The 25636-nt window shown below is 37.6% G+C and overlaps 1 long non-coding RNA gene across 1 annotated transcript in view; it reads left to right on the forward strand.

Annotated features, from left to right (window-relative positions):
- The window catches only part of Gm40651, a 63649-nt gene extending 52979 nt beyond the window's left edge, over window positions 1-10670 (forward strand). The window contains exons 2-3 of the long non-coding RNA XR_871652.1: window positions 10073-10163; window positions 10582-10670. This is a non-coding gene — a long non-coding RNA (predicted gene, 40651). The remainder of the gene's footprint in view (window positions 1-10072; window positions 10164-10581) is intronic.
- The last annotated feature ends 14966 nt before the right edge of the window (window positions 10671-25636 follow it).

Consider the following 25636-nt stretch of genomic DNA (forward strand, 5'->3'; position numbering starts at 1 on the left):
TGGGAAAGGATCTTTACCTATCCCAAATCAGATAGGGGACTAATATCCAATATATATAAAGAACTCAAGAAGGTGGACTCCAGAAAATCAAATAACCCCATTAAAAAATGGTGCTCAGAGCTGAACAAAGAATTCTCACCCGAGGAATACCGAATGGCTGAGAAGCACCTGAAAAAATGTTCAACATCCTTAATCATCAGGGAAATGCAAATCAAAACAACCCTGAGATTCCACTTCACTCCAGTCAGAATGGCTAAGATCAAAAATTCAGGTGATAGCAGATGCTGGCGAGGATGTGGAGAAAGAGGAACACTCCTCCATTTCTGGTGGGATTGCAAGCTTGTACAACCACTCTGGAAATCAGTCTGGCGGTTCCTCAGAAAATTGGACATAGTACTACCAGAGGATCCCGCAATACTTCTCCTGGGCATATATCCAGAAGATGTCCCAACCGGTAAGAAGGACACATGCTCCACTATGTTCATAGCAGCCTTATTTATAATAGCCAGAAGCTGGAAAGAACCCAGATGTCCCTCAACAGTAGCCATTCTAATATCGGATAAAATCGACTTCCAACCCAAAGTTATCAAAAAGGATAAGGAGGGACACTTCATACTCATCAAAGGTAAAATCCTCCAAGAGGAACTCTCAATTCTGAATATCTACGCTCCAAATGCAAGGGCAGCCACATTCATTAAAGACATTTTAGTAAAGCTCAAAGCACACATTGCACCTCACACAATAATAGTGGGAGACTTCAACACACCACTTTCATCAAGGGACAGATTGTGGAAACAGAAACTAAACAGGGACACAGTGAAACTAACAGAAGTTATGAAACAAATGGACCTAACAGATATCTACAGAACATTTTATCCTAAAACAAAAGGATATAACTTCTTCTCAGCACCTCACGGGACCTTCTCCAAAACTGACCATATAATTGGTCACAAAACAGGCCTCAACAGATACAAAAATATTGAAATTGTCCCATGTATCCTATCAGACCACCATGGCCTAAGACTGGTCTTCAATAACAACATAAATAATGGAAAGCCAACATTCACGTGGAAACTGAACAACACTCTTCTCAATGATACCATGGTCAAGGAAGGAATAAAGAAAGAAATTAAAGACTTTTTAGAGTTTAATGAAAATGAAGCCACAACGTACCCAAACCTTTGGGACACAATGAAAGCATTTCTAAGAGGGAAACTCATAGCTCTGAGTGCCTCCAAGAAGAAACGGGAGAGAGCACATACTAGCAGCTTGACAACACATCTAAAAGCTCTAGAAAAAAGGAAGCAAATTCACCCAAGAGGAGTAGAAGGCAGGAAATAATCAAACTCAGGGGTGAAATCAACCAAGTGGAAACAAGAAGAACTATTCAAAGAATTAACCAAACGAGGAGTTGGTTCTTTGAGAAAATCAACAAGATAGATAAATCCTTAGCTAGACTTACTAAAGGGCACAGGGACAAAATCCTAATTAACAAAATCAGAAATGAAAAGGGAGACATAACAACAGATCCTGAAGAAATCCAAAACACCATCAGATCCTTCTACAAAAGGTTATACTCAACAAAACTGGAAAACCTGGACGAAATGGACAAATTTCTGGACAGATACCAGGTACCAAAGTTGAGTCAGGATCAAGTTGACCATCTAAACAGTCCCATATCACCTAAAGAAATAGAAGCAGTTATTAATAGTCTCCCGGCCAAAAAAAGCCCAGGACCAGACGGGTTTAGTGCAGAGTTCTATCAGACCTTCAAAGAAGATCTAATTCCAGTTCTGCACAAACTATTTCACAAAATAGAAGTAGAAGGTACTCTACCCAACTCATTTTATGAAGCCACTATTACTCTGATACCTAAACCACAGAAAGATTCGACAAAGATAGAGAACTTCAGACCAATTTCTCTTATGAATATCGATGCAAAAATCCTCAATAAAATTCTTGCTAACCGAATCCAAGAACATATTAAAGCAATCATCCATCCTGACCAAGTAGGTTTTATTCCAGGAATGCAGGGATGGTTTAATATACGAAAATCCATCAATGTAATCCATTATATAAACAAACTCAAAGACAAAAACCACATGATCATCTCATTAGATGCAGAAAAAGCATTGGACAAGATTCAACACCCATTCATGATAAAAATTTTGGAAAGATCAGGAATTCAAGGCCCATACCGAAATATGATAAAAGCAATCTACAGCAAACCAGTAGCCAACATCAAAGTAAATGGAGAGAAGCTGGAAGCAATCCCACTAAAATCAGGGACTAGACAAGGCTGCCCACTTTCTCCCTACCTTTTCAACATAGTACTTGAAGTATTAGCCAGAGTAATTCGACAACAAAAGGAGATCAAGGGGATACAAATTGGAAAAGAAGAAGTCAAAATATCACTTTCTGCAGATGATATGATAGTATATATAAGTGACCCTAAAAATTCTACCAGAGAACTCCTAAACCTGATAAGCAGCTTCGGTGAAGTGGCTGGATATAAAATAAACTCAAACAAGTCAATGGCCTTTCTCTATACAAAGAATAAACAGGATGAGAAAGAAATTAGGGAAACAACACCCTTCTCAATAGTCACAAATAGTATAAAATATCTTGGCATAATGCTAACTAAGGAGGTGAAAGATCTGTATGATAAAAACTTCAAATCTCTGAAGAAAGAAATTAAAGAAGATCTCAGAAGATGGAAAGATCTCCCATGCTCATGGATTGGCAGGATCAACATTGTAAAAATGGCTATCTTGCCAAAAGCAATCTACAGATTCAATGCAATCCCCATCAAAATTCCAACTCAATTCTTCAACGAATTGGAAGGAGCAATTTGCAAATTCATCTGGAATAACAAAAAACCTAGGATAGCAAAAAGTCTACTCAAGGATAAAAGAACCTCTGGTGGAATCACCATGCCTGACCTAAAGCTTTACTAGAGAGCAATTGTGATAAAAACTGCATGGTACTGGTATAGAAACAGACAAGTAGACCAATGGAATAGAATTGAAGACCCAGAAATGAACCCACACACCTATGGTCACTTGATCTTCGACAAGGGAGCTAAAACCATCCAGTGGAAGAAAGACAGCATTTTCAACAATTGGTGCTGGCACAACTGGTTGTTATCATGTAGAAGAATGGGAATCGATCCATACTTATCTCCTTGTACTAAGGTCAAATCTAAGTGGATCAAAGAACTTCACATAAAACCAGAGACACCGAAACTTATAGAGGAGAAAGTGGGGAAAAGCCTTGAAGATATGGGCACAGGGGAAAAATTCCTGAACAAAACAGCAATGGCATGTGCTGTAAGATCGAGAATTGACAAATGGGACCTAATGAAACTCCAAAGTTTCTGCAAGGCAAAAGACACCGTCAATAAGACAAAAAGACCACCAACAGATTGGGAAAGGATCTTTACCTATCCTAAATCAGATAGGGGCTAATATCCAACATATATAAAGAACTCAAGAAGGTGGACTTCAGAAAATCGAACAACCCCATTAAAAAATGGGGCTCAGAACTGAACAAAGAATTCTCACCTGAGGAATACCGAATGGCAGAGAAGCACCTGAAAAAAATGTTCAACATCCTTAATCATCAGGGAAATGCAAATCAAAACAACCCTGAGATTCCACCTCACACCAGTCAGAATGGCTAAGATCAAAAATTCAGGTGACAGCAGATGCTGGCGTGGATGTGGAGAAAGAGGAACACTCCTCCATTGTTGGTGGGATTGCAGGCTTGTACAACCACTCTGGAAATCAGTCTGGCGGTTCCTCAGAAAATTGGACATAGTACTACCGGAGGATCCAGCAATACCTCTCCTGGGCATTTATCCAGAAGATGCCCCAACTGGTAAGAAGGACACATGCTCCACTATGTTCATAGCAGCCTTATTTATAATAGCCAGAAGCTTGAAAGAACCCAGATGCCCCTCAACAGAGGAATGGATACAGAAAATGTGGTACATCTACACAATGGAGTACTACTCAGCTATTAAAAAGAATGAATTTATGAAATTCCTAGCCAAATGGATGGACCTGGAGGGCATCATCCTGAGTGACGTAACACATTCACAAAGGAACTCACACAATATGTACTCACTGATAAGTGGATATTAGCCCCAAACCTAGGATTCCCAAGATATAAGGTACAATTTGCTAAACACATGAAACTCAAGAAGAATGAAGACCGAAGTGTGGACACTATGCCCCTCCTTAGAAGTGGGAACAAAACACCCATGGAAGGAGTTACAGAGACAAAGTTTGGAGCTGAGATGAAAGGATGGACCATGTAGAGACTGCCATATCCAGGGATCCACCCCATAATCAGCATCCAAACGCTGACACCATTGCATACCCTAGCAAGATTTTATTGAAAGGACCCAGATGTAGCTATCTCTTCTGAGACTATGCCGGGGCCTAGCAATCACAGAAGTGGATGCTCACAGTCAGCTAATGGATGGTTCACAGGGCTCCCAATGGAGGAGCTAGAGAAAGAACCCAAGGAGCTAAAGGGATCTGCAACCCTATAGGTGGAACAACATTATGAACTAACCAGTACCCCGGAGCTCTTGACTCTAGCTGCATATGTATCAAAAGATGGCCTAATCGGCCATCACTGGAAAGAGAGGCCCATTGGACACGTAAACTTTGTATGCCCCAGTACAGGGGAAAGCCAGGGCCAAAAAGGGGGAGTGGGTGTGTAGGGGAGTGGGGGTGGGTAGGTATGGGGGACTTTTGGTATAGCATTGGAAATGTAAATGAGCTAAATACCTAATAAAAAATGGAAAAAAAATGAAAAAAAAGAAAAAAAATGTGGTACATATACACAATGGTGTACTACTCAGCTATTAAAAAATGAATTTATGAAATTCCTAGGCAAATGGATGGACCTGGATGGCATCATCCTGAGTGAGGTAACCCAATCACAAAGGAACTGGCACAATATGTACTCACTGGTAAGTGAATATTAGCCCAGAAACTTAGGATACCCAAGATATAAGATACAACTTGCTAAATGCATGAAACTGAAGAACGAAGACCAAAGTGTGGACACTTTGCCCCTTCCTAGAAAAGGGAACAAAACACCCATGGAAGGAGTTACAGAGACAAAATTTGGAGCTGTGACGAAAGGATGGACCATCTAGTGATTGCCATATGCAGGGCAATCCCATAATCAGCTTCCAAACGCTGACACCATTGCATACACTAGCAAGATTTTGCTGGAAGGACCCAGATATAGCGCTCTCTTGTGAGACTATGCCGGGGCCTAGCAAACACAGAAGTGGATGATCACAGTCAGCTATAGGATGGATCACAGGGCCCCCAATGGAGGAGCTAGAGAAATTACCCAAGGAGCTAAAGGGAACTGCAACCCTATAGGTGGAACAACATTAACTATGGGACAACATGAACTAACCAGTACCCCGGAGCTCTTGACTCTAGCTGCATATGTATCAAAAGATGGCCTAGTCGGCCATCAGTGCAAAGAGAGGTTCATTGGACAGGCAAACTTTATATGTCCCAGTACAGGGGAACCCCAGGGCCAAAAAGGGGAGTGGGTGGGTAGGGGATTGGGGGGGTGGGTATGGGGGACTTTTGGGATAGCATGTACTGTAGGATGAAAATGTAAACGAAAAAAATACCTAATTAAAAAATTGGGTAGTTTTTCTTCGTTTTTATTTTGTGGAATAGTTTGTACAGTATTGGTATTAGGTCTTCTTTGAAGATCTGATAGAATTTTACACTAACCTCATCTGGTCCTGGGCTTTTTTTGTTTGGGAGACTTTTAATGTCTGTTTCTATTTCTTTAGGGCTTATTAAATCTGATCCTGATTTAACTTAGGTATTTGGTATCTGTCTAGTAAATTGTCCATGTCATTAAGATTTTCCAGTTTTGTTGAATATAGGCCTTTGTAGTAGAATCTGATGATTTTTTGAAATACCTTAGTTTCTGTTGTTATATCTCTCTTTTCATTTCTGATTTTGTGTATTTGGATCCTGTCTCTGTGCCCTCTGGTTAATCTGGATAAGGGTTTATCTACCTTGTTGATTTTCTCAAAGAACCATCTTGGTTTTGCTGATTCTTTGTATAGTTCCTTTTATTTCTACTTGGTTTATTTCGGCCCTGAGTTTGATTATTTTCTGCTGTCTACTCCTCTTGGGTGTATTTGCTTCTTTTAGTTCTAGAACTTTCGGGTTTGCTGTTAAGCTGATAGTGTATGTTCTCTCTAGTTTCTTTTTGGAGGCCCTCAGAGCTATGAGTTTTCTTCTTAACACTGCTTTCATTGTGTCCCATAAGTTTGGGTACGTTTTGCCTTCATTTTCTTTAAATTCTAAAGTCTTTCATTTCTTTCTTTACCTTTTCCTTGAGCAAGTTATCATTTAGTAGGGCATTTTCAGTTTCCATGTATATGTGGGCTTTCCGTTGGTTTTTTTTGTTTTGTTTTGTTTTGTATTTTTTTTTTTTTTTTTTTTTTTTTTTTTTTTTTTTTTGCTATTGAAGACCAGCATTAGAGACTGAGAAACATCTCTAGTGATGAGGTGAGATGGATCTCTGGGAAGTGACCAAGGTGTTAAAACAGTGGAGAGTGATTATTTACAGGCCTTGATGTGATACAAAGAGACAGGGAAGCTGGTAGAAGTGGATGGGCGAGTCACATCTTTACTGATAGGGAGCACATGTCCACATGCAGTGCATGGAAGGAGTGAAAATAATCTTTGGTTTTGGATCTATTCAGTTCCATGTGTCTATGTAGCTTCTAAGGAGAAAAATTGAGGAGGACAGTTTTCTGGAAACATAAAACATTGAAGAATGATGCAGTATAAAAGATTCTCATGGTTACGAGCCAGGGCTTCTTAGAGTTTGTTGTTGGAATAGGAGGTGAGAATGAAATCACCCAGGGAGTACTTAAGTTCAAGAACGGCTGCCAGAGAGTACCTGGATGGGAAGTCTACATTTAAGACACCAAGTGCATTCAGCAAGTCAACAGTGAAGTAAAAACAGCCAAAAAAAAAAAAAAACCCAACAAAAAGAAAACAAACATACAAAAAAACCTAATAAGAATGTCAGAAAAAGCAGAAAAACAAAACGAAACAAAACAAAACAAACTAGAAGCAGGTCCTTTCAAAGATGTAATGTTTCAACTTGTCAAAAGCTCAGGGCAGATATCAAATATAAGAACAACAGAATGGCCCATCTGTGGCTCTGTGGTTTGAAACTGACATGTCTCTACAGGCTCATGTTTTACATAGTTACCCCTCATCTGGTACTGTTATTATAATTTGGGGAGACTGGAAACTTTGTCAAGTAAGATCCAGCTGGAGAAAGTAAGTCACAAAGGACATGATCTTTAGGACATCTTTCTATCTCATCCACTCTGATGCCAGCTGAACTTCTTAGCCACACTTGACCTCCCACAATGGATAGGATCCTTTGCAACAATGAACCAAAATAGATCTGTCCTCCTTTGAGGTGATAAAGACAGGTTTTGGTGTTGTCAGGAATGATAAACATACTGCATGATGATTGTGTTGAAGGCTAGGAAATACAATTAAATTACCATCATCTGCTGAGGGACTTCCTGAGACTTCCTCTTCCTAAGGCTAAAACTAAGAGGGTGAGACAGAAAGAGGCAGCTTGAGAGGGAAGGGGAGAAGGAAAGAGGAGCAAGAGAAGGAACTCCAGCCCATTTCTACAACAAGGGCATTAAACCATTACTGAAGCCAGGCCCCTCATGACCAATTCACCCCTCCACTCTCCCATATTCCAGCACTGTCACATCAGACACAAAATTTTCATATGATCATCAGGGAGCACATGGAAATCACCACACAGGGTAGACTGTGCTTTCAGAAGATGAGCTGAATTGCATTATAGAAGAAGGAAGTGAACTGTGCCTATAGAAGGTGATGTGTACTGTGCTTATGAAAGACGATGTGAACAGCATAACAGGTGAATTGAACTGCACACATAGAGCATGAGAAAATGGCATGTACCAAAGATAAGGGGAACTCTATATAACAGTAGACAAGTGAACTACTTCTAGAGTAGTGAACAGCGTAACAGAAGATGAGGTAAGCTACACCACAAAGGATAAAGTGCATCATAACTATCAGTGGCTCCACTTAAAAATAATGGAGTTTATGGATATCAGAACAGGTCACAGTGCTTATTTAACACTATTGCTTGGATCACACATACAGTGAGAAAATTTCTATAAAGGATTAGGAAAAGTAAAAGAAACTTAGGGAACATAAATTACATCAGTAAATTTCAATTTTTGAAAAGTTTAGAAGCAAAGGAGCTTAGCTGACTCTGGTTTTCCTTTTAGTCTTCAATGTAGGCATGAGCCACCTGACCTGGTTTGTACTAACTGCAGTAAAAGACTCAACTTTTTGTACACATCATATATTCAAACACATATACATGTATGTACATACACACATGCACAAAAATAATCTCATACATGCATGCACGTGTACACATACATGTACACAAATAATTTCAAAAATACATGCATGCACATCCACACACACATATGCACACAAATAGTCTCATACATGCATCACATGCACACACACATACACACAAATAATCTCATATGTATATTCATTCACATGTACCCACACAGGCACATGAAAAAATATACATATATGCATGCACACAAACAATCTCATACATACATGCATACACATGCACGCAAATAATCTTATACATACATGCATGCACATGTGCACACATGTTTCCCCACACACTTACATTGTTTTCATAATGGTTTTATTTTACCCCTTGGTTCTAAGAAGCAGGATGGATGGACCAAAGGGAGTAACATTTAAAATCATTGTATGGATCAAATCAGAAACTACTCTGAAAGGTGATGAGTTAAAAGCCATGGCTGCCAATTGTGGGTGTGACTGGGAGGAGGAAGGGTTAAGAGGATGGGGCTACTTTAAAAGAAGCATGCCATTGTGTGGTAAAAATTTTAAGGTATATTTTGGGGTCCTCTGTCTCTATCTGAATTTCTGGCTTCTATGAGGTAAGTGTATGCTGCTCTACTGTGTGTTCCCTACCATAATGTTTCTCCTCATCATTGGCCTTAAAGCAATGGAGACAGCCAATTAAGCAACGACACCCCCTGGAAACCTTTCAGCTTTCTAAAGTTATTTTGCTTGAGTATTTTCTCACAGTGCTGAGATGCTGACGAAGACACATGTACACAATGACAAATGACTCCCCTAAAACACCTATCAATCTAACTGCTGTCTAACAGCAGTAGATTATGTTAGAATATTTACCAGCATAACAAAATAAAATGATGTATGAATTTTATGTCTTTGACTAGTGATGGATTTGAATATTGTTTTGGATGTCAGGAGGCTCCATTTCTTTATTTGCTTTGTTGGGATTTCTAACACATTTTTTCATCATTTTTCTATTGCTGGGTTTGCAATTCCCTTATTGATTTGTAAGAGCTATTATTGTATTAAAAACATTAATCCTCTGTCCATTACATGTGCTCCGAATGTTTTTACTGTTTTCCCATTTTTCTGCAACTTTTTTCATCATTATCCTTATTGTTTTATGCAACATATTATTCTTTTCTTTATGATTTTGATATTTTATTTTCCATTTCATGAAAACCCAGGTCTATAGTTACAGAAATATTGACCTAAACTTTCCTCTAGTTCTTTTATCTACTTTGTCTAACAAGCTTTAGGCTCCTTGATTTCCCAGCTTTTCCAGGGACAAAGCTGACGGATAGAAGCAGACCGGAGGTACCATTTAACTTAGCAACTCATTAAAACAACAACAACAAAAAGGTGTTGCAGTAATGATGTTTCTACATATCTTTTTTCATCATTTTAGATTTAACAAGTCAAAAGAATAACATTTAATGGGCTCTTCAATTTAATTGTCAAAACTTATTGTCCAGGATTAAAGACTTTTCCTAAGGCCATTTGAACATTTTTTTATTATCAAGTGTACGGAGCAGTAATTGTAATCAGTACTTCTCCATGCATTTGACTTTCTTAAATGATTTCAGATTCCCTGATGGTCCACAACACTAATATTTTGTACCACTCTGATGGAGAAGCCAGAAAGCAGCCTTCTGTGAGCCAGAACTCCTCTCCTGGGTATGTGGCAAGAATTAGCTCCTACGTGAGAAGACAAGAATGGACGTCTGTTGCTTTGGTTTGCTCACCATTACCAACTCTCTCACCAACACAGTACTAATTTTTCCAGTATTGTTTCTCCTCAATGTCTCATAGTTCTGTGGGAACAATGCGAGATGAATCACTTTTCAGTGTGTGTGTAGGGGGGGCGGTAGGGACATCAAGTGGATTTATTACTGGAATGCTCAATGAGATATTTCTTTATGTTTCTCCCATGAGTCTTAGTGATTATGTAATCTCAAGTAGATAAACTGTCTCTAAAATTTGAATTATGAGCTTTTAGGCGAGAAAAAGGGAGGGGGTGTTGCATAGTCCTTTGGTCAATACACTGTAGTACAGTTGGAATCTATGATTCTAAGTCTTTGTTTCTTCTGTACAGAAAAATTGAAGTCAACATGCAGAGGAGCAGAGAGAGGAGGAATTGCAAGGCAAGTGTAGCAAAGCCAACACTCGGAACTAAACTCTTAACTAGTTACTAATGAATTAGTGTCTCTCCTTTTCAATCTAGGTTGAGGTGCTGTTGTGGTTTTGTCACTTTTCACTGACATATTGTGAATTAGTGCCTTGTTATAGCCACAGCACTGCAGATGCTAAACTGTTGTTGCATTGAGATTGATTGCTAGATTTTAAAGTTGATATTAATCTGGAAACAGGTTTAGAATGTAAATTGCTCAGGATATAACTCTGAGCAATGAGACAATTCTTCCTAATAAAAGGGTCCTGAAAATTATTTTGAGATTTGTCATTGACTGATTGTCTGGTTCTCCTCTGAAATGGCTGCACTGTTTAAAAAAAATACTATTGGAGTATTGCCAGAAGGCATTGGGCCACAATCATAGATGGTTCTTCCCTTGTCCCTTCATAGAAACAGTGACTTTTTAAGTTGCATACAATAAAGCAGAGGTTTTGTGATAAGGGCTGATTAGATGACTTTAAGTGGCTAAAATTCTGTAGAGAATTCAGCCATGAAAACATAGATGGTGTTATTGTCCATGTTTAATGAGTGTTTAGAGGCAGGTTGGTATTGGTATATGGTAAAGACTGGCTCACAATTGCAATGCTATCTAGGACACATAAAAACAGTTATATCTGTTCATTATGTTGTTCATTTTTTATTTCTTAATAATTTGTATTGTCCAAATAATAGACATTTAAAATCTAGGTACAGTCGTGCCACCACTTAAACATAGGTGTTGTTACTTTTAAAAGAAAAATACCCTGCCATGTTATTTCTGTTTAACAGAATAGAATGCTTACTTTGCTTTGCAAAAAGTGTGCCACAAATTAGGTCATTAAATGGCTTTTGTTCTTGCTGTGTGTGTTTCCATCTCTCTGTCTCTCTCTGTGTGTCTCTCTCTGTCTCTGTCTCTCTCAATCACACACAGACACACACAGACACACACAGACACACACAGACACATATAGACACACACAGACACACACACCAAAATGAATTAGCTGTCAGCCAGGCTGTATGGTTATTTTCAGTTTTATTCTTTTTTGGTTTTGTGCCCTTTTTAAACATCATAAACCTATTTTGTTTTCTTAAAATATATCCTTTAATATAGAACTCTACTTCAAAATGTACACTAGTAGCAAAGTAGATGACTTTGACATCTGATTTGATTTTTCCTAGATTTTCAAGTGAAATAACAACTATTTCAGTAAAAATTCACAGTCAGCTACTCACCAGAGGCAAAGTTGAAGAAGGGAACACAATAAGACACACAAGTATATAAAAATTAATATGAGTATACTTTATTGTACTAAAACATTGGGCTGGTGAGATGGCTCTAAGGATAAAAGATGCTTACTGCCAGGCTTGATGACCTGAGTGTGATCCTAGGACTAACAGAGTAGAAGCAGAGAACCCATTTTGTTGAGCCACTACTTGACCTCCATGTGCATTCTGTGACATAGGCATTCCCAAGCCTATATAAATTTAAAAAAAATGAAAGAATTTTGAAAACAAATTTTAGGCATATGATATAAAACTTTTAGTAGCACTGTGTCTTAGTTAGAATTTCTATTGCTGTGATATAACACTGTGACCAAAAGCAATTTGGTGAAGAAAAAGTTTTTTTCAGCATATAACTTAAATTCATCATCCTGAGAAGTCAAGGAATGAACTTAGAGGCAGGAACTGGAGCAGAGGCCATGGAGGAATGCTTCTTACTTACTTTTTTCTTATAACTTGCTTACCTTGATTATACACCCCAGGACCACCTGTCCTACTAAAGTACCATTCAAATGGGCTGGCTCCTCCTACATCATCAATCAGTCTCATGTGAGTGTACTTTCTCAATTGATGTTCCCTCTTCGAAAAAGACTCTAGTTTGTGTCAAGTTGACACAAAACTAGCTAGCATAAACTGATTCATATAAATAGCATTCATATGTTGGCATTTTCAAGTAACCATTACCAAGAACAGAACAGACTGAATATATGTGACACATAGGGACTTGACTCACATTTCCTTCAAAGTTGCTGCTGCTTTCATGATAAGTTTGATTTTGGGTTCAACATCATAGGTTGATGTTGTGTTTTCTCCATTTTTCTGTAAATGGAGCCATGTAGAGTATACTTTGTGGGTTTTGGCTACTTACATTTATTCATTTTTTGGAAGATGCAGCATTATGAAGACAGGCTGTTTTTTTTCCTCCTCAGAATAAAGCACAGTTACTTATATATGAACATTTGTAGATAGGAGCCTCAGATGAGAAAGTACATGTGGCATTTGTCTTTTTCAGTCTGTTTTACTTCAAACAATATGATTCTTTCTAGGTCCACCCACTTATATGTCAATTTCATTATTTTATTGTTATTTATAGATTAATACTTTTCTGTAGTGCTTACCTACCATAATTTCAGTATCGTTTGTTGGTTATGGACATTTTAGTTGCTTACATTGCCTAGTTATTGTGAATAGAACAGCAATGCACATGGCTCAGCAGGTATTGTGCAGTAGGGTGTTGAGTCATTTGACTATATGTCAAAGAAAAGTACAAGTGAGTAATGTGGCAGGTTTATTTTTAGCTTTTTAGGAGTCTCTATGTTGGTTTTTTGAGTGGCTGGTCCAGTTTGCTATCCCACCAACATGCATTTGCTGTTGTTTTTATTGTTGTTGCTGATCTTTAGCTATCTGGTTGGAGTAAGATTAAGTCTCAAAGTTGTTTTTTATCTCAGTTTCCCTATCTGCCAGGGACAATCAATATAATCTGTGATGACTATAGAAACCAGAAAAGTAAAAGGAGACCGTTGGGGAAGGGGAAAATTGCAGTAAATATCATTGTACACATGTTCTGAAGAGGGAAATGAGAAAAATGAGGAAAGAATTAAGGAGAGGAGAGATCAATAAAGAAGTTGGAGGGAGGAAGGTAAAATAACCTTAAAGATATTTTAAAAACTCATAAGGGATCATATTGTCAACTGCCTAAAAGTATCTGTAATATATATATATGTAAGTTGGTCTGTAAATATACATGAATAGTTTAAATGAAATTTCCCCATCTTGACTGATAATGCAATCCACCCTCCCTCCTTAGCAACAAGAGTCATAGACTATCTAACAAAATACCCAAACCAGGCATGAGAAACCCTCTTTTGCATGGTTGGCCAGGATTGTTTGAGACTCATAAAGCACTATAGGCATTTTCCTATTTCCTTGGTTGCTCCAACGAGGAGGAAGTTAAATTGCTATTGCTGAGGATGCACATAAGACACAGGTCCCAGGCGCTTCTGTAATTGGATCTGACCAGAAAGCCTCTTCTGATAGGTTTAGATTTCATGATACCAGAAGGGGCATTTAAGCTTACAAAGGAGGGAAGCAAACAATAACCCACCCAGCTATGATGCCTATACGTCACACCAAGGCAGGCCTTATAGGTGCAATAGTGGCACTCAAACTTTTGCAGTAACCAACAGCTCTCAAGACTCAAGACCTGCTCAGTGAGAGGGAACTCATGCCTGTCACTGGAAATAGTCAACAACCTGGCCATAGTAAAGTCATGGATCTTTGAGGAGAACCTACAACTGCCACGTTACTAAACTAGCATTAATCATTAACCACATTCTAAATATTTGTTCTTATACCCACAGATAAGGATAGTTCTTATCCCCCAAAACACATGAAACTCAAGAAGAACGAAGACCAAAGTGTGGACACTTTGCCCCTTCTTAGAATTGGGAACAAAACACCCATGGAAGGAGTTACAGAGACAAAGTTTGGAGCTGAGACAAAAGGATGGACCATCTAGAGCCTGCCATATCCAGGGATCCATCCCATAATCAGCCTCCAAACACTGACACCATTGCATACACTAGCAAGATTTTGCTGAAAGGACCCTGATATATCTGTCTTTTGTGAGACTATGCCGGGGCCTAGCAAACACATAAGTGGATGCTCACAGTCAGCTATTGGATGGAGCACAGAGCCCCCAATGGAGGAGCTAGAGAAATTACCCAAGGAGCTAAAGGGATCTGCAACCCTATAGGTGGAACAACATTATGAACTAACCAGTACCCCGGAGCGCTTGACTCTAGCTGCATATGTATCAAAAGATGGCCTAGTCGGCCATCACTGGAAAGAGAGGCCCATTGGACATGCAAACTTTATATGCCCCAGTACAGGGGAACGCCAGGGCCAAAAAGTTGGAGTGGATGGGTAGGGGAGTGGTTGGGTAGGGGAGTGGGTGGGTAGGGGAGTGGGTGGGTAGGGGAGTGGGTGGGGGAGGGTATGTGGGACTTTTGGGATAGCATTGGAAATGTAAATGAGGAAAATACCTAATTAAAAAAAGAATGATAAAAGCTCATAAAAAAAGGATTCTTCTCTTTGCAGCAAAGAGAAACTGTTACCAAAAAACATAACAAATCAAAGTGCAGAGATGGGAATTCCAGTCCTAAATGATACACTTATAGTCTTTCAACCGAGGGTGAGGGATAATTGCAAAAGAGGAGTAGAAAGATATTAAAAGCTAGACAAACAGGGAATTTTGCTGTTAGATTGCATCTCAGAAGGTGTATTCATGATGTCTCAGAAGCATGTTTGCCTAAACATGACCTAAATAAGAATGGTATGATAACATAGATGGGAGAAGGTTCAGGAGACCTCTATCAAACAACTATACATAGCTGAGAAGTGCTGAGAGTGGTATAAACAGCCTTCCCCAGAGAAGAGAATATCAACTGGTCATCCCATAACAACTGGTTATCCCAGGTGACATTATGAATGAACAGATATATGTATATGTCTACACACACACATATACCATATACATAAAGAAGAAATGATTTGGAAAGAGAACAGGAAGTTACATAAGAAGGTTTGGAAGTAGGAAAGGGGCAGGTAATGTAATGTTACTACATTATAATCTCAAAAATTACAATATTATTTAAAAAGGATATAGCAACCTTGCTGTAGATTTTTACAGTGTATCACAAATAGACACATTTATAGAGAAATAAAATGGATTAGAGATTTCTCGTACAATGCCTCTGTCCTGAGAGGTAGTAAAAATATTCTAAAACTGAAGTGTGGTGGTGGCTGTGCAACTCAGTAATTTTACTAAATATCAGAGGATAGCACATGCTAAGTTGGATGACGCAATGACATGCAAATTGTGTCTCACTAAAGGTGTTAAAATCATGATTTATTTATGCATTATATAGTAAATAGGCTTTTGGGTTGCTTCCAGGTTTGTGCTCATCCATGTAGGGATACAGAAACATTTTAGAGTGTCTTTTGTTGAACATATGCATACATTTAGGCTGAAGTAGAATTGTATGCCTGACACTTAATACTTTTTAAAGTTTTTCTTGAAGTTCAGAACTTGTTTATAATTTGCTTTTTAATGAGAGCAAGACCTGGCATGTGTTTGAGGAGGATCTGGATGGAGTAGAAACTATAATCAGAATATATTATATGAAGAAAATCTATTTCAATAAATAAATTTTAAAAGCTCAATACACAAGTAAGATAAAAGTTATAAAAAGTTATATCTTTTGTTACATTATTGACCTCTAGAGAGGTGAACAGGATCCAGGAGGAGTGTTCTTGCCAAGTAGAACTGAAACATGTTAGCACCTTGTCCTTTCATTTCCTTTGTATTTAAATAAATGAAATACAGGATTTTCAGCTTCTTTCCAGTCTTTCACAGCCCCATTCAGTGTTCATTTCCAGAAGCACCTATTCTCATGAATTGGTGTGATGGTTTGATATACTGTTAGAAATGTGTGAAATCTCTTTCTGGGAGACAAGTTTTCTTTCTTTCCTTCTTTGAGCTTGAGATTCCCAAGCAAATTCCAATTTTGTTTGGATCCCTTGTTTCAATAGTCTGATAAATTGAGAGGCTCAAGTGTTCCTGTAGAATATCTTTGCTTCTGCCAGGCTTGTTATAATTCTCCATGTCTGTTTCCAGATCTCAGTTCTGAGGTAGAGCATGTCTGAAATGAGCAATAAACAGAATACAAGTAAGGAGCAAGATTAGAACACATTTAGTTAGTGCCATGTTCTTATAAAGCCATGCATAATAACAGTTTTATAACTCTTGGAAAGGCTGGTACAGAAAGCTCCATCTTGCTGATTTGAGATATGGTATTGTCAGGAAGCCTAGGATGGCCTTAAACCTACATCCTCCTGTTGCAGTTTCCATGTGCTGGGATCACACAAACATGCTGCCATGCCCAATGTCATTTTATTTCATTTATGACTACTTCTGCTGTCCCCAAAGCTGCAACATTTCTAGACACAGGTATGAAATATATTAAATGTACTAAGTCAAACTTTGAAGGCATTGCTGATTAATTATCTTGTGGTTTGTTCTCTATTGTCCTCTAATGTCAGGGAAAGATTCATCCTGGTGGTTCTGATTTGGTCCTACTTTGGGGGAAGGAAAGACAAAGGACAGATAGCAAGTTAGTCCCAATAAACTCTCTTGGCCCAACTTAAGCAACTGAGATAAGAAGTGGCTCTTAAGTTAGGCATACCTGAGGTTCATTCTGCTTGTCCTGTAGACAATGACCTAGCATATCTAAAATGAAAAGTTCTATTCTCAGAAGCTGTCCTCTAGAAGTTAACAGAAAGTTTTACAAAAAGACAGCTATCAAATAGCAGATAATAATTCCTTATAAAGTTTTGCCAAAACACAAATAAAAATGTAGAATAATTTTGAAAATTAAGTAAGTGTGCACAGACTTGTAAATATCTACTACCTAGCAATCTTTTAAAGAGGAGTATACATAGAGCCAGTAATAATTAGCATGATACAGGTAGATCTGGGTTGTTGTTTAAAATATCTGTGTTCTTTGTGTAACATTTTACTGTCAGAGAATATTATCTGTTTTTTCTGTCCGTCTCCATCCCGGACACCTTAGCGCCCCCACCCCCTGTATGTGTGTGTGTGTGTGTGTGTGTGTGTGTGTGTGTGTGTGTGTGTGTGTGTGTGTGTGTAAAATGTCTGGCTGTATTTTTGGATAATATAAAACCAAAATAATTTAACTGTTGGACTTTTCTGTATTTAACTGTCTCTAAGATACACTATACTAAGGCTCAAAAGAATGCAGGAGAAAAATTAAGTCTTCATTCAAATACTAAAATTACATTTTGAGAATGAGAAAATTTTATCTATTTCCATAGTGTGAGTATTCTAATATAAATATACCAAAGTAAAGCTAGAATCCAATTCCTGTGTCTAATTAAGAAGCTATTAAATAGACTTCACAGCTCTTTGTGTCAAACTTTCATGTTTTGATAAAAATTTATATGTTTTCTACTGTTTGGATTTCAAAATTTTGACTAATTTAGGATAAAGTTTGACAAAATCAAATGTTGCTTAATAACTGGTTGTGTCTTTTAAATGACTACTTTGTAAGTAAACATTATAAGTTTGTATTAGTACATTTAATACAGTACCTATCTGTGACTAGAAAGGTTGTAGCTTCATATTTAAACTATATTACACAAAATTTACAGACTTTCAAAGCATGTAAGTTTCACTTAAAAACTAAGGAACAAGTACTCTTGCCCAACACAGTGTCTTCTCAACAGCCAGGAGTGGGCTAAACAGAGGCAGCAATGATAGCCCTGCTTGCTTCTTCTAGGCCATGAGTCAAGCTAAATAGCCTGTGTTAACTCTGCTCAGGATGAGAAATAAACATAAGAAAGTACTTTGACAGCATCTGGATGAGAAAGGGAGCTGACTCATGGAAATTGTGGGCTGTGTAGAGTTAATAGCAGCCTTATTTATAATAGCCAGAGGCTGGAAAGAACCCAGATGTTCCTCAACAGAGGAATGGATACAAAATATGTGGTACATTTACACAATGGAGTACTACTCAGCTATTAAAAACAATGAATTTGTGAAATTCTTGGGCAAATGGATGTCTCTGGAGAATATCATCCTAAGTGAGGTAACTCAATCACAAAAGAAGTCACTTGATATGCACTCACTTATAAGTGGATATTAGCCCAGAAACTTAGAATACCCGAAATACAACACAAGAAAAACACAAGAAAATCAAGAAGAAGGAAGACCAACGTGTGGATACTTCATTCCTCCTTAGAATAGGGAACAAAATACCCATGGACGGAGTTACAGAGACAAAGTTTGGAGCTAAGAGGAAAGGATGGACCATCCAGAGTCTACCCCACCCGGGGATCCATCCCATAATCAGCCACCAAATGCAGACACTATTGCATATGCCAGCAATATTTTGCTGAATGGACCCTGATATAGCTGTCTCATACGAGGCTATGCCAGTTCCTGGCAAATACAGAAGTGGATGCTCAGTCATCTATTGGATGGAACACAGGGCCCCCAATGGAGGAGCTAGAAAAAGTACCCAAGGAGCTAAAGGGGTTTGCAACCCTATAGGTGGAACAACAATATGAACTAACCAGTACCTCCCAGAGCTCATGTCTCTAGATGCATATGTAGCAGAGGATGGCCTAGTTGGCTATCAATGGGAGGAGAGGCCCTTGGTCTTGTGAAGATTATATGGCCCAGTATAGGGGAATGCCAGGGCCAGGAAGTAGAAGTGGGTGGGTTGTGGAGCAGGGGGAGGAGGGAAGGGTATAGGGGATTTTCAGAGAGGAAACTAGGAAAGGGGATAGCATTTGAAATGTTAATGAAGAATTTTCTAATTGAGAAAGAAAGAAAGAAAGAAAGAAAGAGAGAGAGAGAGAGAAAGAAAGAAAGAAAGAAAGAAAGAAAGAAAGAAAGAAAGAAAGAAAGAAAGAAAGAAAGAAAGAAAGAAAGGAAATTCTCCCATTCACACAGCTTCTCTAAACTTTGGTTTTTATTAAACAAACAAACAAAAAAACCAAGTGATACAACTCTTGGAATCACTTTACAGATCTTGCTTACCTTTTTATTTGGTTTGTTTAACTCCTGGTTCCTTAAAACAACTCTTCTTGCAAAAAATTCAGGAAACTTTCCACATTCTCTACAAATATGTGGTCCTTTGGGGCCTCTAATCCTTTGTACAAACGAAGGAGCTTCAGAGCCCCTCCCATCTTTTCTGTAAAAGTATGGTCCATTTGGACCTCTTTCACTCTCTACAAATGTTTCATTACATGTATGGTATAATGATGAGTTCTTAGATTTAAAACAGCATCAAAATTTATCATTATTGACAATCTTGATAATTAAAACCTTAATATTTATATCTATACCTATATCTATATCTAAGACATGCTCTTTCTATGTATATTAGACATAGATATATATAGATTATATATATATATATATGCATACTTACTGTGATAATATGTAGTTTACTGTTGGATATATGATATATATTTGTGCAAGTCTGATGTCTGTAATAACTACCACTGTTCTCCAACTTTGTATGAGATTTAAAATGCTGATTGTCAATGATATAAAGACTCGTTCTGCCAAATTAAAGGTTTTAGATGATATTCTTTTCATTTTTAGTTTTTAAGTATACACATCACATCACTCAGTATTTAATGTGATTACACTTAAATCTATTCTCTTAACATCTTTCAAATATTTTAATTTATCACTAGAAAGTGTCCACAACTTAAGTGAATTATAAATCTGCATTTCTAATTAACAAATCCAAAGGCATTCCTAATTTGTCTTTGGGCTTTGAATATCCCATTAGAGACAGTCCTAGAACTAGGGCCATGGAATAGGTAAACTGAGAACATTGCGATTTGTTTTGTCATAATGAACTTCATAGAAATTGTCTTCCTTGGGCTTTCACCAGTCACATGAGACTAAATTAAGACACAGAAATTAGTTTTGCCTCACTACAGAAAATATGATTCTTGTGAAATAGCTGTCCTGAAGACTTTCAGGCAGATGCTACATCAGTATCTGTCAAGGATGTCGGAAGCAGACTCATATTGGGTGGCAGTTGGTCATAAAGTTTAATAGCCTCCTCACCACTCCAGTTTTTAAAGACTTTACTACCTGTTCTTTGTCTCTCACTGTCCACTTCTCTAAAACAAGGACTTGTTGATCTTTATGCCAACATTACCTTCTGGTTTCTAGTTACAATTCTTATTAAGTCTTCTGTTTGCATTCACAAGTGAATAAAACAACATGTCTTCCTTATTTTCTTCATGAGTAAGCTCTTTATAACAGGCATTAACAGTGTATCTATGAAAAAGGTCTCATGAGAAGTAAAAAAAAGTCACTGCCTTAATAAACCTAGCCTTAATTTTTTATGTGCTGCAATACAGAATATAGTGTTAATACTTGTATTCCATAAACTATATTCTCCCCAAGAAAGTTCTCTTACATATTCATAATGAGAATAAAAATCTTAGTAATGAAATTAGAAAATAGTATGCTTGAGTGAACTTCATAAGTGTATTTTCAATGTGCTCTTTCTCTACAGTACTCTGAGATCAGCATGTTCAGTTATGTTCTAGGTTAATGCTCAATAAAGTGTTCCATCAAAGAAATGACTACTTTATAATTAAGTTGCCATTGACCACAGGGGGAGTAGAGTTCATTTTTGTGAAAATTATTGGCATGTATATTGTGTTGTAATATCATGCATATATAAAATGTACATCAATGTAAGTTCTTTGTCTTTGAACACTGTACAATCAATATTCTATTACCACAATGCTGGAGTTGCTGCATTGTAGCTAAATTAGAATGTCAGGTATGGAGATGGATCTATTAGACATTCAAATAAAGGGGATGATACAAGAATCCTAATTATTTTCTTACTTAATAAGCATTTGTCTTTTCTCTCAGTTCTTTTAGAAATAGTTCTCAATTTAAATGTCATTAAGATATTTATAAATATCTAAAGAAACTTGCTACTTAGTATTATTATAAATGGAGTTCTGTGACAAAATCCTTATCACAGTAGAAGTATTCCTGACATTTGATTAAAGTCTATAGTTAATATATTAGTATGTGCTAATTGTCAGCATGTTATAAATGTAAAACTTTTAAAGTATTGAGATGTAGGTTACTTTAATAAATGTAAATGAATGTAGAAATGTTATGGAAAGCTATAAGCACTCTATACATCTATAAGTGCAATTATCTGTAATTTTTTTGATGTTTTCTTTTTTATATTTTTTATTAGGTATTTTCCTCATTTACATTTCCAATGCTATCCCAAAAGTCCCCCATACCCTCCCCTGTAATTTTTTTCAATTGAAATGTATTGGGATAAAGAGAAAACAGCTTAGACACATGATCACAATATCTAGCATATACCATACCAGCCTCAAAAGGTCACTGGACATCAGTACAACTGCTAAGTAGTTGTCTATCATTGTAATATTTCTATTAAAATAAAGCACAAATTACTAATTACAAAGGCAATACTCTAGTGATATGTGTGTGTGTTCACTTTAATTACTTCACAAGGGATACATTTATATTTTTTGGGGGGGGTACCTTTTGGTAGCTCTCAAGCATGTTTTGCAACTTAGCCTATAATTTATAAGACTTAAATTTTTTATTTCATGATTGTAGAATAACCTTAGGAATTGTCATTTTTGTGACTTCTCAGGAATGAAAGGGATTAAGAATAACAAACAGCATATGTAACTGCCCAACTGTAAATTTGCAGTTTTTTTTTTTTCCTTTTCAGTATCAAACTGAAGTGTGGCAGACTGGTTATAGAAATAACAAAAGGATTATAGAAACAGATTTCCAAATTTGTTTCTTGGTTAGGATCATCTTACACCATCACTGGTACTTAGAGACACCTTTGTTTTGCTGGTCTTCTACACAGTTACATAGGAACATGGCTGGCTATTTTTGAACCACCTTCCCCAGGGTTAATATTCTAACAGTATTTTACTTTTCTTTCTTTGTGGTTGCAAAGAATAGAGAGCTAAGTTGTCTCCTCTGGATGACAGAATGATGACTCTATGGCAGTCCCTGTGACTTATCTCAAGAAGAGCAAGTTAGGGAAGTTATAGGGTTATCAACATCACAGGATGCTTAGGTCAGTCTCTGCCCTTCACCCTGACTGGCTATTCTTCAAATAATTTTCTTTCTACTGTTTGATCTCCTCAAGATGTGTTTTATTCTGATATGTGCTCATCCCAATTTCTGTACTTGACTTTGGCTAAAACACAGGTGAACAAAGTGTAACCTGGCATGTCCCCAGTATTAAGATGAGCTGAGCTACAACTGAGAGGAATCAAAGACTAAAAGGAGAATACCATTGGGATGTGAGGAGAAATAACAGAAGCAAGACCTGCGTAGCAGAGGTCTTACAACATCTGGGGCTTTTTGTGGAGTGCACTTATATAGATGCAAAGAGAAAGAGCACTTTTATGCACAGTTTAGTCACACAGCTAACTCTATAAAATGGGAATCCTATGTCTACTAAACTTAGACTTCCCAGAGAGTACAATTTATCATGTGAAACAAAGTGTTAAGTATTCACGTAATCTATGACGACCTATATGAACCTTGAAGGGGCTGCATACAATATTAAATCTCAACAGACATACTCTTTTACTTTCAATTAGTAAGTTGATTTGTCTGTTCAGTAATGGTTCTCTGTTTTCCATTTAAAGACCTAGAGCATGGACACCTTTTCTGGAAGGTTTCCAAAAAAATGTATCAGCTTATTCTTAATTCTAAAGTGCCCAGGGCATCAATTAACTCTCAATTAGCTCTTTAATAGAGTTCTCAGAACTCAGTGACTATGTATATCATGCTAACATCACAAAACACTGTGTTATCATAGTGGGAAGATAGATGGTCTTAACATGAAGGGCTGGCCTGTTTAAAAAAGTCAAAGAAGTAGTTTATATTTTCATCTAAGAATGAAATAAACACATATTTTTAAAGAATAAGCAAGGCATGGCATAACTGGGTTCTCTGGTAGTACAATGTCAATTTTCTGAGAAACTGCCAGACTGATTTCCAGAGTGGTTGTACCAGCTTGCAATCCCATCAGCAATGGAGGAATGTTCCTCTTTCTCCACACCCTCTCCAGCATCAGCTGTCACCTGAGTTTTTGATCTTAGCCATTCTGACTGGTGTGAGGTGGAAACTCAGGGTTGTTTTGATTTGCATTTTCCTGATGATCAAAGATGATAAACATTTCTTTATGTGCTTCTCAGCCATACCATATTCCACAGATGAGAATTCTTTGTTTAGCTCTTTATCAAGATTTTTAATAGGGTTATTCGGTTTTCTGGAGTCTAACTTCTTGAGTTCTTTGTATATATTGGATATTAGCCCTCTATCAGATATAAGACTAGAAAAGATCTTTTCCCAATCTTTTGGTTGCCATTTTGTCCTATTGACAGTGTCCTTTTCCTTACAGAATCTTTGCAATTTTATGAGGTTCCATTTGCTAATTCTTAATCTTAGGGCATATACCTAGAATTGCTCCAACATGTAATAAGGACATACACTCTACTATGTTCATAGCAGCCTTATTTTTAATAGCCAGAAGCTAGAAAGAACCCAGATGTCTCTCAACAGAGTAATGGATACAGAAAATGTGGTATATTTACAAAATGCAGTACTACTCAACTATTAACAACAATTAATTCATGAAATTCTTAGGCAAATAGATGGAACTAGAAAATATCCTGAATGAGGTAACCCAATAACAAAAGAACACCCATGGTATGCACTCACTGATAAGTGGATATTAACCCAGAAGCTCGAATACCCAAGATATTCACAGAAGAAGCTCAAGAAGAAGGAAGACCAAAGTGTGGAAAATTCAGTCCTTATAGAAGGGGGAACAAAATTCCTATGGAAGGAAATATAGAGACAAAATGTGGGGTAGAGTCTGAAGAAAAGGCCATCCAGAGACTGCCCTACCTGGGGATCCATCCCATATACAGTTACCAAACCTAGACATTATTGTGGATGTCAACAAGTGCTTGCTGATAGGAACCTGATATAGCTGTCCCCTGAGAGGCTCAGCCAGTGCCTAACAATATAGAGGTGGATGTTCTCAGCCAACCATTGGATTGAACATAAGAGCCCCAATGGAGGAGCAAGAGAAAGGACCAAAGGAGCTGAAGGTGTTTGCAGGCCCATAGGAGAAATGATAATATGATCCAACCAGTGTCCCCAGAGCTCCCAGAGACTAAACCACCAAACAAAGAGTACACATGGAGAGACCCATGGCTTCAGCCACATATGTAACAGAGGATGACCTTGCTGGACATCAATGAGAGGAGATGCCTTTGGTCCTGTGAACATTAGATGCCCCAGTGGAGGGGAGTGCCAGGACAGGGAAGTGGGAGTGGATGGGCTGGTGAGCAGGGGGATGGGGGATAGGATAGGGGATTTTCAGGGAGGAAACCCGGGAAAGGGGATGCCATTTGAAATGTAAACAAAGAAAATATCTAATGAAAAAAATCTCTCTCTTAAAAAAAAAAAAAATAACAACCAACCAAACAAACAAAAAGAGTAAGCAAGGAAAGGCTTCATACTGATGAAGGTGAGATGAACCAAGTAAATGGTGGGAATGAGCCTAAAGTGGATGTGAGAGAACAGAGCCACGATAATTACTTAGGAATATAAAACAATAATTTTACATTTTGACAGTTTTTGAAAATTTCACTGTATTAACAGCAGTGTTAAGATCTCTGCATCAGAAGGTCACTCTGGAAATTTGACACTATGGAGCCTGGCCTATCAAGAATATGATTAATTATTCGATTGTGATCTCCCCTAATAACCAAGCATCAGATGTATAAATATGACTATTAAACAGGTCACATATGAATATTTATGATTCTATTTTGTGGCAAAAAATCATCAAAATGCTTAGTTTAGCACCTTTTCAATTATTTTCCTCCTGAGTAAAACCCTTCCAAGCCAACATTTTCACCCTTTAGCTGTTTTGGCTGAACACAATTAGAGTGTCAGTATGAACAGAGCAAGGTAAACTGAAAGGTAGAGAAAAGCTAGACTCATGCAATTAACAAGTCCTCATATTAAAATATCTAC

This window comes from Mus musculus, chromosome 10 (assembly GCF_000001635.26).
Source record: "Mus musculus strain C57BL/6J chromosome 10, GRCm38.p6 C57BL/6J".
Classification (NCBI taxonomy): Eukaryota; Metazoa; Chordata; class Mammalia; order Rodentia; family Muridae; genus Mus; species Mus musculus.